The sequence below is a fragment of the Phyllostomus discolor genome, chromosome 7 (genome assembly GCF_004126475.2).
Source record: "Phyllostomus discolor isolate MPI-MPIP mPhyDis1 chromosome 7, mPhyDis1.pri.v3, whole genome shotgun sequence".
Taxonomy (NCBI): domain Eukaryota; kingdom Metazoa; phylum Chordata; class Mammalia; order Chiroptera; family Phyllostomidae; genus Phyllostomus; species Phyllostomus discolor.
The window spans coordinates 71,702,751-71,718,801 of NC_040909.2; the positions used below are offsets into that span (position 1 = coordinate 71,702,751).

The 16,051-nt window shown below is 40.6% G+C and overlaps 1 pseudogene; it reads left to right on the top strand.

The window, feature by feature from the left end:
* Window positions 1–1,114: 1,114 nt before the first annotated feature.
* Window positions 1,115–3,366, top strand: LOC114501369 (annotated as a pseudogene).
* The last annotated feature ends 12,685 nt before the right edge of the window (window positions 3,367–16,051 follow it).

Consider the following 16,051-nt stretch of genomic DNA (forward strand, 5'->3'; position numbering starts at 1 on the left):
TGTTTTTGCATTTCAGGTTCAGTTGTTGATAGTTGTGAGTTTGTTGTCATTTTACTCTTCATAGTTTTGATCGTCTTCTTTTCTTAGGAAAGTCCCTTTAACATTTCATATAATAAGGGCTTGGTGACAATGAACTCCTTTAACTTGACCTTTTCTGGGAAGCACTTTATCTGCCCTTCCACTCTAAATGATAGCTTTGCTGGATAGAGAAATCTTGGATGTAGGTCCTTGCCTTTCATCACATTGAATACTTCTTTCCAGCCCCTTCTTGCCTGTAAGGTTTCTTTTGAGAAATCAGCTGATAGTCTTATGGCAACTCCTTTGTAGGTAACTGTCTCCTTCTGTCTTGCCGCTTTTAAGATTCTCTCCTTCTCTTTAATCTCGGGTAATGTAATTATGATGTGCCCTGGTGCGTGCTTCCTTGGGTCCAACTTGTTTGGGACTCTCTGAGCCTCCTGGACTTCCTGGAAGTCCATTTCTTTTTGGCAGATTGGGAAAGTTATCCTTCATTATTTGTTCAAATAACTTTTCAATTGTTTGCTCTCCCTTTTCTTTTTTTTTTTTTTGGCACCCCTATGATTCATATGTTGGAACATTTAAAGTTGTCCCAGAGATTTGTAATACTCTCCTCTTTTTTTTTAATTCTTTTTTTCTTCATTCTGTTGTGGTTGAATGTTTATTTCTTCCTTCTGCTCCAAACTGTTGATTTGAGTCCTGGTTTCCTTCCTTTCACTATTGGTTCCCTGTATATTTTTCTTTATTTCTCTTTGCACAGCCTTCATTTCTTCCTCTATTTGTGGCCATACTTAATAATTTCTGTGAGTATTCTGATTACCAGTGTTTTGATCTCTGCATCTGATATCTTGGCTATCTTCTCATGGCTTAGTTCTTTTTCTGGAGTTCTGATCTGTTCTTTCATTTTTGCCATCGTTCTTTGCCTCAGTGCACCTGTTACATTGTGAGGGGCAGAGCCTTAGGTATTCACCAGGGCAGGGCTACCCACATTGCTGTGCTGTAGTGCTGTAAGTGGGGCAAGGATTAGAGAGGGAACAATGCCACTTGCTCAACTGTTTCTCCACTTTCATTCCCTTCCCCCACTACCCACAAGTGAATTATGCCCTTCGTGGCAGATTGCCAGGTAGGTGAACTTGTTTACATTCTAGGTGAACTTGTTTACATTGGTGGGATCCATCAATGGACTCTCCTGTGACACTGGCAGTTTCTCCCACTGCCATAACCCCCACAGGTTTTTATAGTCAGAGATTTTGAGGCTTTCTTTTCCTGCGCTGGAACCCTGCATCACCTGGTCTGTTTTGGTCTCCAGTTTATCCACACACAAATATGGGACCACTCAGTTCTCCAACCACTGCCATGCCCTCTGTCTTCTGTGATCTGGCTGCAGGCTGCCTGTCTACACTTCTCCTATTAGTCTGGATGAATGTTTCTTTAACTTCTTTGTTGTTGGACTTCCATACAGTTCAACTTTTTGAGAGTTCTAGGTTTTTTCATTTTTTCTCTTTTTAAGTTGGTTGTTATCCTTATTTCTGTTGTGCAAAAAAGCAAAGCATACCTACCTACACCTACATCTTGGCGGGAAAGACACTTACACTTTTTGAATGCTCACTGAATGCTAGTAGGGCTGCTACTTAATGACTGTATCAACTATTCACCATTGCATGGGACATCAAGTCAAGGACCCACAGGTGGACATTCAGTTTGGTTTACTGCATTCTTGTGTGGGAGTATCTCTGTTTGGAGGAAAGGAAAGTACTTCATTTCCTTCCTTATCAAAGGCAAAGGTTATCTGATTTCTTAGCAGCAACTTCACAGGTCAGGCATGGCAAGAAATATTGAAAGTGCTGAAAGAAAGGAACTTCTCACCCAGAATAAAACATTCCCAGCAAGGTTATTATTCAGAATTAAAGGTGAGATAAAGAGTCCAGTACCACTAAACTGGCTTTATAAGAAATGTTACAGGGTCTTCTTTATGCAGAAAAGTGTTAATAAAATATAGTAAAGAAAAAAAACCTCACTGGTAAAGGCAAATATATAATAAACACAAATAAACACTTAAAAAGCTAATAAGAAGGTTAAAAGACAAGAGTAGCAAAGATAACTATACCTACAAAAATGGTAGGGATCACACAAAGCAAAAACATGAAATATGATGTAAAAAACATAAAGCATAGAGGGTGAGTAAAAATGTGTCACTTTTAGAAAGCATCTGAACTTAAATGCCCATCAAGCTTAAAATACTCTGTTATAGCTATAGATGGAGATATATATATATATATATATATATATATATACCTCATTGTAACCACAAAACAATAACCTACAAGAAATACTCAAAAACTAAAGAGAAAGGAACCCAAACAAAATACTAAAGAATACCAGGAAATCAAAAGAAAAGAGATCAAGAAAAGAAAGGAACAGAGAAGAACAAAAACAACCAAAAATCAAACAATAAATGAAATAGCAATAAACATATACCTATCAATAACTACTTATGTGTAAATGAACTTTATACTCCAGTCAAAAGATAAGATGGTTGAATGAATTTTTTAAAAAAGACCCATTTTATGCTGCTTATGAGAGACACTCTTTAGATCAAAAGATACACACAGATTGAAAGTGAAAAGATGAAAAAAATATTCCATGGAGACAGAAACAAAAAGAAAGTGGTGCTAGCAATACTCACATCAGACAAAATAGACTTTAAAACAAAGAATGTAGAAGCAGTTGTTTTTCACTCTTGCACTGCAGAAGCTGCTGGGGTCCTTGCAGAGTTTTGCAATTGCACACAAGAACTGCAACACAGTTGTAATACCATGTGGAAGCCAAAGCCGTACCTATCACATGGCCCCTCCCACCAGCCAGGCACCTCAAATGAGAGCTTCTCCCAGGCCAGGACCAGCAGCTCAGCCACCAGCGCCATCTCCACCATCTGCTGTTGACTCACCTGCTGCTATCCCCCAGGCACACAGGTCTCATGGTCCAGATGACAACCACTGCAGCTGGGGTGGCTGTGGGCTCTGATGCTGGCCACATGCTAGGTCATGCCATCACTGGGGGCTTCAGTGGAGGAAGTAATGTTGAGACCTTAAGGCCTACCATCACTTACCAGGAGCCTCAGGGAACTCAGCTGACATACCACCAGCAGCAGCAATTTGGCCCATGCCACTCTGAAATGAAACAGTGTTTGGAATGTGCACAGAACCAGAGTGACTTTAAGCTTTGTGAGGGTATCAGCAAAGTGCAGATTTGCAAAAGGACTAGCCTAATCAAGAAGACCATATTGAAGTAATGGAAAATCATCTCTCATAACCAAGTTAATTTAGTATAAAGATAAAATTGATAGTGAAAGTATAAAACTACCAGTTAAACCTCTAAATCTCCTCTCAGAATTGCAATGGAAGATGGCGTACTTACCATATAAAAGTTGATTGAGTTCCAGCTGGGCAAATGTTTGCATGGCCTCCTTGTGACAGAACATAGCTGGGCAGTAGCTATTCTTAAGTAGGAGCTGACAAGCAGCCATTTCCAGGCAACAACCATTATCTCACTGGCCCCCATTTTGGCAGCTGCACTCCTTTCTCCTCCTCCTTCTGCCTGTGTAACAAGTATATAAAAAAATTCCAGCTTGAGGTCATTGCTCAGAATTTGGGATTCCCCTCTGAGCCCGGCACGTAATAAAGGATCGTGCTCCACAATCTCTCCTGCGTGTGAGTTATTTTCTGCAACATTTTGGTTCCCTGACTGGGAAACGACTCAAGTGAGCAGGCATTTTGCCTCGGGTGAAGGCGACCTGGGGCGGGGAGGTGTTGGCGGGGGAACCCTGCCACAAGGGAAGGAGCACATGTCCCGGTTGTTTCCAGCTTCCCAGGGCGGAGACTCTCGTGCTGCATCCCCAACCACTCTAAGACCCGGGTGGAGGGGGAGAGACAAACCACGAACTGTCAGAGGCCCCAATCAGAATTGGTAAGTGCCCCGAGATCAGACCTGAGACCAGAGAGAGGCTGATCACCTCTCAACTGGAAAAATTCAGGAGTCTGGGCCAAGGCTCAGACCATCAGACTCCTACTCAGGGGAGAAAAAGTTGTAAACTCTGTGTGACTGTGTGTGAATCTATCTGTGACTCCATGGGCCAGCTAGGCTTATGGAGTCTGATTGGGATAGGCCAGGCAGGCATGCAAAAGATCCCCTTTTCCTGTGTTTGTCTGCACCGATTGGGAGAATTCGTCATGGGGGGGTTCTGTCACAGTACTATATTGCATGTATGTTGGAGATTGGACAGCAAGCCATGTGGGTACACTGCCATTTTGGGTAAAATGGAGGATGAGCCACGTGAGTGCCCCCGTTGTGGAGGGTGGAGAGTACGTGGTTGTTGTCATCTTGGATGATGGGTCACGTGAGAGCCCCTCCATCTTGGAACTGGGCAAGGTGCCAGGCTAACGGCTCTTTTCAGATTATAGGCTGTATGCTGCTGCTGTGTGGGTACCACATCAGTCTGGTTCTCTGTGTAACTGGTTCTGATAAGAATGGCTCTAGTTCTGAAGGACATGAACTGAGGTCCAAGGGTGAGCATCTGACCTATAGGGTGTTTGCAGAGTCTGAGCTTCAGAAAACTGCAGGATGTTCCTGCAAATCTAGGGAATTTTAGTGGAAGGTACCTGCAGTGCCAGGGACTTTCGGTTGCCACATGCTGAGTTTAAATATAGTCCTTCCCAGAGTGGGAGAGTAACCAGGATTAAAAGGGAATGATGGTTAAATCTGAATGAGTAAAATTATGCATAAAGAATGTAAAGTTTTAAACCTGAAGTAAAGGAAACCTCAACTATTTGTTTTCTGGTTTTGTGGGAAAAGAGCAAATTTCTAACATTGGTGGTGTTTCTGTGTAGAAACCCTCTGTATTTAAAGACCTGTTTAAGGTCACCTGTAAGACCTAAAAAAGGTCACCTGTAACCGGTCAGGGAGAATGCCTTTGTCACTCGGGACCCAGGGAGGGTCATTTGGGGTTGATGAGTGCCTCAGCCAGAGGCAAAGCAGCATGTCTCTGCCAAAAGACCGGGCCTGAAGGAGCATGTCTTTGCGAGGCACCAATGGACACATTGGTGCAAGAGAATGCCCCTGCCTATGTATTGTTCTGGAACTCTGTGTTTTGGATTTTGCTCTGTATCTGCTCTAAAAAGGAAATTGAGGATTCCAGGGAAGGTTGAAAGTTCACACTCTGTAGGAAAGTAAATAAAAAATATTTATATATATATATAAATGAAGAAGGTCTGTGGGAAACTGCAAAAATAAACAGAAAAGTAAAAGTTTGGGGAAGGAATTACGTGGTGTTAGTTAAAAACAGAAGGTAAAAGGCATAGAGATGCAATCTTGGTGGATATAAGAAGCTGTATGAAAAAAATAATAGAGGGTTGTGAATGTTGCAGAAAGTCTGTGGAAGTAAAAGTTTTAAAAAGCCTGGTAAATATCAGAAGGATAAGGATTTTCCTTCACACTTTGTATTTTTCTCCCTACCTGATCCCTCCAGAATTTGGCATTCTGAAGGAGTGAGTGAAGACATAAGGTTTCTTTGCATAAAACCAATAGGCCAGTTGTTAATAGCAGTTTTGTTAACCAAGACATTGACTGGAATGTCACATCTGAAGGAGGCATGTATGGGTTCTGGTTATCACCAGAAAACCCTGAGGAACTGGGATTGACATGCAAAGCTAGTGTAAGCCCACGAGAAAAGCCTGGTACTTTGGTTGGTTGTGCAGTTCATGGCAGTCTTTCCAGGGAAGGAACAAAGGTTGCTTTCATGAAAGATGGCCAAAAAGGAACCTGTGGGCACAATGGAGGGCTCAAGGATCTGAGTGAAACAACTGATACAGGCAAAGCCAGGTGGTGGATGTGTGGCTCTGCTTCTGTGCCTCAAGGGGCAGACTGAGAAGTCAATCCAAAGGTTCTCTGTGTAAGTTCCAGCAAAGCAGAATTAAAAATCATAAGTGACCCAGGCTGCTCCTGGTGTGTTTATGCAAACGAACAGTCAAAATGAAAACCGGAACTCAAAGTAGTCCCTTTAATAACAGTAAGGGCGATTGATCTTAAGGAGAAAAAATGTGGTTCAAGGAAAATCACAATGCTCAGTATTGGACACCAGAATGACACAGCTAACTGTCTTGAAAGTGTCTTTTCATTTGAAAGTTGAAACTGGTTTTGTAATATCATCAAATATATACAATTTACAGGTATGGAGGACCTGTCAGATTGCCATTGCTAAATGTCATTGCAGGAAAGACCTTGCAACTGAATGTTTCCCAAAAGACAGTCTCACAGGCACAGAGACTGGTTTGGGGACTATTGTGTGAATTAACCTGTGTGTTCGTCTGTTTTCATAGGATGTATGCCTATGACTCCATTACCTGAGTGATTAGTTGCAATATAGGCCTCACTTAAGGAGCCCATTCTTCATCATCACCCCCCTGAAACTCAATGGTTTGGCTAAACTGAGTGGTTGGGTTGGTGAGCAGTTTGGGCGATCTGTGGGCTTCACTTTAGAACTGATTTTCCCCTTTCTGTCTTAATGGCTTGGACAGGAAGGGTTCAGATATCTAGAAGGAGGGAAATCCTAATATATTCCCCTCAGCCCTAGTAAAGTATAATGGGCCACAAGAGTTTTGGATAGGTGTGGCATACCTTGTATGCCTTCCTCCAGATAAGCCTTTGTCATTTAGTGGTTATAAATTAACTGTGCCTTCCAACTCTTTCCAAATCTGTCACCTCCAGAATATGACCAGGATGCCAACAGTCCAGTAATGCCAGTCTTTGAACACCAAGCTTGCGACTTCCTGGTGTCAGCCAACTGACCAGGATTCTGTAAGGTCCTTGCCTTTACAGGAAGGACTCCCTCCGTGCTGCACCCCTCCTTCAGGGCACCCCAGACCTACGGGTAGGTAGAACAACGTCCATTTCCAGCCGGAAGCAGTTACAAGAAGATAAGACCTTTGTCCATTGTCCTTTAAAGAATTTAAAGTGGGTGTATATCTAAAATGAGAAGTTGTTACAGGGTGCAGCCAAGAGGGGGGACCCCAAATGGGCATTTAAAATGGGGCGCAGAACTCAAGGCATCCAAGAGATTTTAAGATGTCTTCACCCCTTCCCCTACAGGTGTGAGTTAGGGAGGGACACACAGAGCAAGAACATGCAGGGCTGTTTTGCACAGCAACAGCTTTACAGCTAATCCATGGCATAGTCATTTGACATACCTATAGCCTTTGCTGGTCACTTAGATATGCTGAATAGCTGTGGCCATGCTCTGGGCCAGGGAGATAAAGAAAGACTCCCCCACCCAAGATGTGACTGGGAGGCAGGTCCCCCGAGTTACAGTGCCTGGATGGAGCTCAGAGAAGACTGGCTCCATGACATGGGGTCACACCTGCCCAGACCCATGATGGCAGCCAGAGGGGAGCAGGTACCAGCCCGTCCAGGATCTGCGGGCCGTCAAGAAAGCAGCCGTCACCCTCCACGGGTCGTCCGAACCTGTACACCCTCCTGAGCCAGCTTCCCCAACAACAGCATGGTTCACCTGCCTTGATCTGAAGGATGCCTTCTCCTGCATTCCTATGGCACCTTCCAGCCAACCCATTTTTGCCTTTGAATGGAAAGATCCGCACACAGAGGTCAAAACTCAGTTGACCTGGACTAAACTGCCCCAGGGGTTTAAGAACTCCCCAACCTTATTTGGGGAAGCCCTAGCAGGATACCTGAAGCCCCTCACTAAGGGGGGACGGACCTGACAATTCTGCAGTACATGGACGACCTCCTCCTGGCGGCCCATCCCAGGAACAGTGCTGGGAGGGAACGCACATGCTGCTGAAGCGCCTGGCTGAACTAAGGAAAGAACACCAGAAGCACATCCCGAACACACTCCTACTCCACGTCGAGTTGCAGAGGGCACACGCTGTGTATTTGAAGTGCCCCCACAGCCGTCCATGCAGTCCTCTGTCATGGCCCTTCACAGTACTCCATTGGGTTCCCCTGCCCCAGTGGCCTGCAAGCTCCCTCAGGGCTCCGGCAGTGTCTCCAGGCACAGAGCTCAGCAGCCAGGCTTGTCAGAAGTACTCACAGTGTGATCAGGGGTGAGGACAGAAAATGGCCAAGTTGCCAACGCCCTCCAGAACCTTGTCTGATTTCTGAGAAAAATGCTTGTTCTCCTGAGGAAAAGCCAGCCTGCATCCTGCTGCTGTGGAACTCGGCCCTACTATCAGGCTTTGACGGGTCCAGACATTAAGCCCCTAGAATGGGGAGAAAATGAAGAGAAAGCCTTCCAAGATATCAAGGGGTGCCTCAGTGATGTTCCTGCCCTTGGACTGTCAGAGCCGGGGCGGCCTTTTGATCTGTATACCCACAAGAGAGACAAGGTAGCCCTTGGGTCCTGACCCAGCCTGTCGGACCATGGCAACATGCGGTGGCTTACCTGTCTAAGCAGTTGGACCATGTCGCCACCGGCTGGCCACCTTGTCTGAGGGCAGTCACTGCTGCCATAACCGTCTTGCAAGAGGCAGACAAGTTAACTCTAGACCCAGAAGTCAGTCTTCACGTACCACATGTAGTGAACAGCTTCCTTGCTGGGCAGGGGCATAAGTGGCTGTCGAACCCTAGACTGACTCAGTACCAGGGCATCCTCCAAGGAAACCTGAGGGTGTATGTTAAGACCATGAAATGAGTCAATCCAGCCACCTACTTACCAGCAGAACTTGGAGAGCTGGACCATGACTGTCTTGAAGTAACCGAAGAGGTCCACACCAGCCGGCCAGACCTCCAGGACCAGCCCCTGGTCCAACCTGATGTCACCCACTACATGGATGGAAGCAGCTATATGGTTGAGGGCAGGAGAGTTGCCGGGTACACATACCAAGAAATTGGGCTGCCCTGGACAGACTTGCTGCCACTAGCATTGCCTAGGTTGCAGGAGTCACCCGTTGGATCCACTACAGCCGGGTCAAAACAGAGGCAGATCCCAAGGACCCGAGGACTAGGCCTGCACCTAGAATACCCATGCTGAGGCACCGGAGGATGCCAGCCAGTAAAGAAGACACCAAGGAATGGACCATTGTTCCGCAGGGTACCTGACTTTAATTGGCACCTTCGCAGGAGCATTGGGAATTGGACTAGTGACTATGACCCCTGTGGAATGGAACCCTATGAAGCGGATCACCCTAGGAATAGTTTATCTCTGTTTGGTCTCTGTATTTGGGTTTATTGTATGCTTCACTGAACAAATGCAGCCCTTTTCTCAGCCCCAGCCTGCAAATGTAATACCCCCGGGCATAGGATTATGCTCAGCGGTAGAGTGGTCTCTTGCTATCTCCCAAGGTCAGCTTTCAGGCCCTCCACTGACATGCCATTAGGTTGTGTTCAGCCACAGCAATCCCTGTGCACTTGGAGAGGGAAGGTATACCAGGCTAGAGTGATATCCAGGACCATAGGATACCAGACCCGGAGGTGTCAGGCATATGGGACTCTGCATCCTCCGGACCTTGGTCCAACACCTGGGGCCACAGTAACTCATAGGGCAGCTACCAAAGTGTTAGCCCTCCAGCAGTACCAACACCAGTATCAGCAGTTGCAACTCTCCCAAGGACCTCAGCCATAGAGCCAGATATATAGTGATGCTAAAGGGATAAAAATACCTTATAGCATCAAAGGGGGGAATGTGACAGGACATAGCTGAGCAGTAGCTATTGTTAAGTAGGAGCTGACCAGCAGCCATTTCCAGGCAACAGCTGTTATCTCAAGGTCATACACTGGCCCCCCTTTTGGCAGCCGCACCCCTTTCTCCTCCTCCTTCTGCCTGTGTATAATAAGTATATAAAGAAAACTCCAGCTTCAGCTCATTGCTCAGAATTTGGGATTCCCCTCTGAGCCCACGAGCGTAATAAAAGATCGTGCTCTGCAATCTCTTCCACATGTGAGTCATTTTCCGCAACATCTTACCATATAAAAGTTCATTGAGTTCTGGCTGGGCAAATGTTTGCATGGCCTCCTTAAACCAGCTTTTGTGATGTTACTGTTTGTGAATCAATTAGAATAAATTGATTTTCTTAAAAAAAAAGTAGAACCACACAAAAAGAACATTACATAATGATAAAGATGCTAATTTAAGAGAAGGATATATTATCGTAAATCTATTTGCACCAAATATAGGAACACCTAAGTACATAAGCAAATGTTAATGGACATAAATGCAGAATTTATCAGCAATACAATAATAGTTGAGGATTATAATGCCCCATTTACCTCAATGGATGGATCATCCAGACACAAAATTAATATGGAATAATGGTCTTAAATGTCACTTGAGCCCAAGTTGACTGAGTAGACATTTTTAGAATATTTCATCCAAAACTGCAGAATACAAATTTTTCCCAAATGCACATTTTTTAAGGATAGACCACATAGTATACTGTAAAACAACCTCCATAAATTTAATATGATTGAAATTATATCCAGCATATTTTCTGACCACAATAGTATGAAACTAGAAATCATCTACAGGAAAACAATAAACAAACAAACAAACAAACAACCACAATTCACATAGATTAAACAACCAATGGATAAAAGAGGAAATTGAAAACTACCTTGAGACAAATGAAAGTGAAACACAACTTTCCAAAATTTATGGGATGCAGAGAAACAGTTCTAAGAGGGAAATTTTTTATAGTTATACAAGTCTTCCTGAAGAAACAGAAAAATCTCCAATAAACAATTTCACTTCAAACCTAAATGAGCAAAAAAATAAAAACAAACAAAAACAAAGTAAGTAGAAGTATATGCTAAAGATCATAGTGTAAATAATTAAAATAGAAACTAAAAATATTCTAAAAGATCAATAAAACTTTACCATATGGTTCTTTTAAAGTGTAAATAAAATTGACAAACCCCTAGCCAAACTCACTGAAGGAAAAAAAAAATGAGAACCTAAATAAATAAAATTCAAAATAAAAGAGAAGTGATTATATTCAATACCACAAAAATACAAAGATCATTAAAGAATACTACAAATAATTATATACCAAAAATTGGACACTTTTGAAAAAATGGGTAAATTTCTAGAAATATGCAACCTTTCACAACTAAACAGAAAGAAACAGAAAATACGAACAGACCAATTACTAGCAGTGAAATGGAAGCAGTAATCAAAAAACTCCCAACAAACACTAGGGTTCCCTTTTCTCCACAGCCTTCCAACATTTATTGTTTGTTACTTTGTTTATGATGGCCATTCTGACCAGTGTGAAGTGGTATCTCATTGTTGTTTTAATTTTCATCTCTGATGGCTAGCAATACTAAGCATCCTTTTCATATGTCTCTGGACCCTTTGTGTGTCCTCCTTGGAGAAGTGTCTGTTCAAGTGCTTTGCCCATATTTATATTGGGTTGCTTGTCTTCTTAGAGTGGAGTCAGAAAAGGGTGAAGGGTTTACAGGAACAATTATAAAGGATGTATAGACAATAACAAGGGGGGAATGGGGAAGGGATGTGGGGATGGTTGGGGTGGTGGAGAGGGTTAGTGGGCAAAGGCAGGAAACTGTACTTGAACAACAATAAAAAATAAATAAAATAAATTTTTAAAAAACTCCCAACAAACAAAAGCCCCAAAACAGGAGACCTCACAGGTGAATTCTACCAAACATTTAAAGAAAAATTTCTACTTGTTTCTCAAACTAGTTCAAAACAAAAAGAAAGGAATGATATAAAACTCATTCTATAAAGGCAGCATTACCCTGACACTAAAACCAGACATAGATATTATAAAAAATAAAATTACAGGTCAATATTCCCCATAAACATAGATACAAAAAAATCCTTAATAAAATGCTAGCAAACCAAATTCAAGAATGCATTAAAAAGATCATACAATATGATCAAGTGGCATTTATACCAGGAATGAAAGGATGTTTCAACAGCCACAAAATGATTACCGTGGTACATTACATCAACAAAACCAGGAATAAAAATCATAATAAACTCAATAGATGCAGAAAAAACATTTGACAAAATTCAACATTTATTATAAAAATTCTCAACAAAATAAGTATAGAAAGAACTTACCTCAAAATGATAAAGGCCATATATGACAAACACACATGTAACATTGTACTCAATGGTGAAACACTGAAACCTATTCCAGTAGGATTAGGAACAAGACAAAGATGTCCACATCACCACTATTATTCAAGATAATACTTGGAGTCTTAGCAATAGCAGACAAAACAAACAAGGAAACACTTTTAAATTGGAAAAGAAGTAAAACTCACTATTGGTAGAAGACATAATACTATGTAGAGAATGACCTAATGGCTCCACAAAAATTAATAGAATTAATAAATTCAGTAAAATAGAAAGATTCAAAATTAATATACAGAAATTAAATGGTCAAAAGAAGTTAAGAGAATATTTTCATTTAAAACTATATCAATAAGTGAAATAGGTCAGGCTGTGAAAGACAAATACCATATGATCTCTGCTATAAGTGGAACCTAATGAACAAAACAAACAAATGAGCAAAATAGAACCAGACACATGGAAATAAGGAGCAAACTGACAGTGACCTGAGGGGAGGGGGCAGAGGATAATGGAGAAAAGAATGGAAAGGGTCTAGTTAAGGAACATCTATAAAGAATCCATGGACATGGACAATAGTGTGGGGATTGACTCTGAGAGTGGGTAAGGGAGTGGGATCGGGACAACTGTAATTGAACAACAATACAAAAAATAGAGAAAGATATATTTGGCAACCAGGCAACAACATCGGTGCTCAAAATGTAAAAATATTCTTCACAGTCCCATTCATTAAAATATTAAAAAAAGATGTGAATTAAGTATTTGAAGAAGACAAGGTTTCCCAAATTTTATACCTGTCTAAACTGTCATTCATATGTGAAGGCAAGGTACAAACTTCTTTGTTAATATTAAAGATAACAATAAATACTATTGCTCTTATTTATTCATTTTGAAAGACTATAGAATAAAATTCAGACCACTAAGAAACAAATGGAAAATATATATATACAGGGGCTGACAACGAGCCCTGAATCTAATTAATTGTATACACTGGACTAAAACAAATATAGGAGTTAAAGAACATTATGTAAATGTAAATGTCTTCAATTATTATTTTGAAGAGGTAAGGGAAGGCAATATGGAAGTATGTTAATTTTATTATTGAAGTATAAAGATATTTGAAACTCATAAAATGAATAATGGAAGTAAAGAGTATTTTTAGCAGTACAAAGTAACTGTATAATACAAAAAAGTAAATGATATGAATAATGGGAAAATATAACTTACATATGTTAATACTTGGAAGAAATGGAGGTGATTATCATTAATCTAACAAACACCTCACATACATCTAAAATATCATCACTAAAATCTTAAAAGCTAGAGATTCAGAGTGAAACACTACCAAAATCTTTAGGGAGCTGATAGCTTTAGGGAACTGGCACAGCCACTGTGGAAAACAGTATGGAGGTTCCTTAAAAAATTAAGAATAGTGTTACCATATGACCAAGCACTCCCTCTTCTGGGTATCTTCTGGGTATCCCCCCCAAAGTTGAGAATATTTATTCACAAAAATATACACCTGTATGTTCATTGCAGAATTATTCATAGTGGCCAAGACATGGAATCAACTGAGTGTATCTCAATAAATGATTGAATAAAGAAGATGTAGTACATATATAAAATGGAATACTACTCAGCCATAACAAACATAAAATACTACCATATGTGATGATATGGATGTACCTTGAGAATATCATGTTGAACAAAATAAGTCAATCAGAAAAAGCTAAGAACCATATGATTCCTCTCATATGTGGGATGTAAAACTGAAACTCATAGACACAGACAACAGTATGGTGGTTACCAATGAGAAGGATGGTGGGGAGTAGTAAAGGGTAAAGAGGACCAAACACATGGTGACAAAAGATGATTTGAGCTTGGGTGGTGGGGTCACAATGCAATACACAGATTATATACCCTAGAAATGTACATTTGAAACTTACATAATCTTATTAACCAATGCCACCCCACTAAATTTAATTTAAAATAAATAATTATTTAAAAAATAAACAAATGAAAAGGCAGGCTATGTTCTTGGAGAAAAAGACTCAACTCATAAAGCTGTTATTCTCTCTCACTACTCTGTGAATCTAGCATGGAATCAGACTCCAGTTTCCTTCACTTCCAGTCACTAGTGTCTCCTCCACAGGAGGCTACTGATATTAGAAAGCTGACTGTGGATGGATCCTCAAGCCTGTTGAGAGATATAGCAAAGATCCTAGGAGTGAGGGCATGATTCTTAGACATCCCAGAGAGAACTTTGCATTAATGCTTGATGGATCCCAAAGTAAAGAATTTTGATGTCAATTAGAATGATTTTGTTATATCTACATGACATTCAAAGAATCAGAAGGAAGGAAACAGGGTGCAGAATCTCTCCTACACTGAAGGCTAGTTAACAAGCATCATCTAGATGCCTTAGGAGGCTGAAGACACAGGAGAGACTCCTTTGTCTGTCAGAATCAGTATAATGCCCATCATTAATGATTTCCCAATGACCAGACCTGAGCCTAAAAGCCAAAAGAAGAAAATCTGTGTGGCCCCTGCAGCCAGAGATAGGAGGTTCAAGTTGAACACATACCCTGAAGGGAAGATCTTTCTAAATATGACTGAAAGCTCAGAAGCCATGAAAGACAATATTAATTTATTTGACCTCAGAAAATAATAAAACAGTTCTAGTAGAGAGGGGACACCATAAAAAATGTTGAGAAGATTTCAAAAATGCAAAATAATCAAATGAGAAATGTGAAACTATGGGAAATATTTTAGGCATATATCACAGGAAAAGGACTATATTTAAAAATATCCCCATGTATGTTCCAAAAATAAAAATCAATATTCAAATAGAAAAATAAGTAATAGATATTTACAAACAAGGGATTAGAAATGGTCCTTTGATATATGAAAATAGGTTCAACTTTGTTGATTATCATACAAGCATATGGAAACTGCACTGAGATACTATTTCTCACATATTAGATTACGAAGATCAAATATTTGGTAACCTGGTTTTTTTATATACTATATTAGTTTCAGGTGTACAACATAATGATTCAACAGTTATATATCTTATTCTGTGCTCATCACACTAAGTCTGGTAACCATCTGTCATTATGTAAAATTAACCACACTACTTACTATTGATTTATTCCCCCCTTTACCTTTTTCACCCATCTCTCTACTACCAACACCACCACACCCCTGGCAATTATTAGTTTGTTCTTTGTTTCCATAAGTCTGGGGTTTTTTTGTTGGTTTTTCATTTGCTTAATTTTTAAAAAAATTCACATATAAGTAAAATAATACTGTATTTGTCCTTTTCTTTCTGGCTTATTTCACTTAGTATAATATCCTATAGATCCATCCATATTGTTGCAAATGGCAAGATTTCATTGATTTATTGCTGAATAGTAATATTCTCATATTATATTTCACATCTTCTTTATCTATGTATTTACTGATGAAAACCTAGGTTGTTTCCATGTGCTGGCTATTGTAAATAATGCTGCAATGAACACAAGGGTGTATATGTATTTTTTTAATTAGTGTTTTTGTTTTCTTCAGATAAATACCCAAAAGTGAAATTGCTGGGTCATCTGGTATTTCTATATTTAGTTTTTTGAGGAATTTCCATACTGTTTTCCACAGTAACTACACAAATTTACCTTCCCATCAGTAGTGCACATGGGTTTCCTTTTCTCCACATCCTCACCAACAATTGATATTTGTTGACTTTTTGATAATAGCCATTCTGGCTGGTGTGAGATAGTATCTCGTTGTGGTTTTGATTTGCATTTCCCCAATTATTTGTGATATTTAGCCTTCTTTTATATACTGTTGGCCATCTGTACATCTTTGTTTGGAGAAAGGACTCTATCTTGTGCCCATATTTTGATCAGATTGTGTATCTTTTTGTTATTCATTTGCATG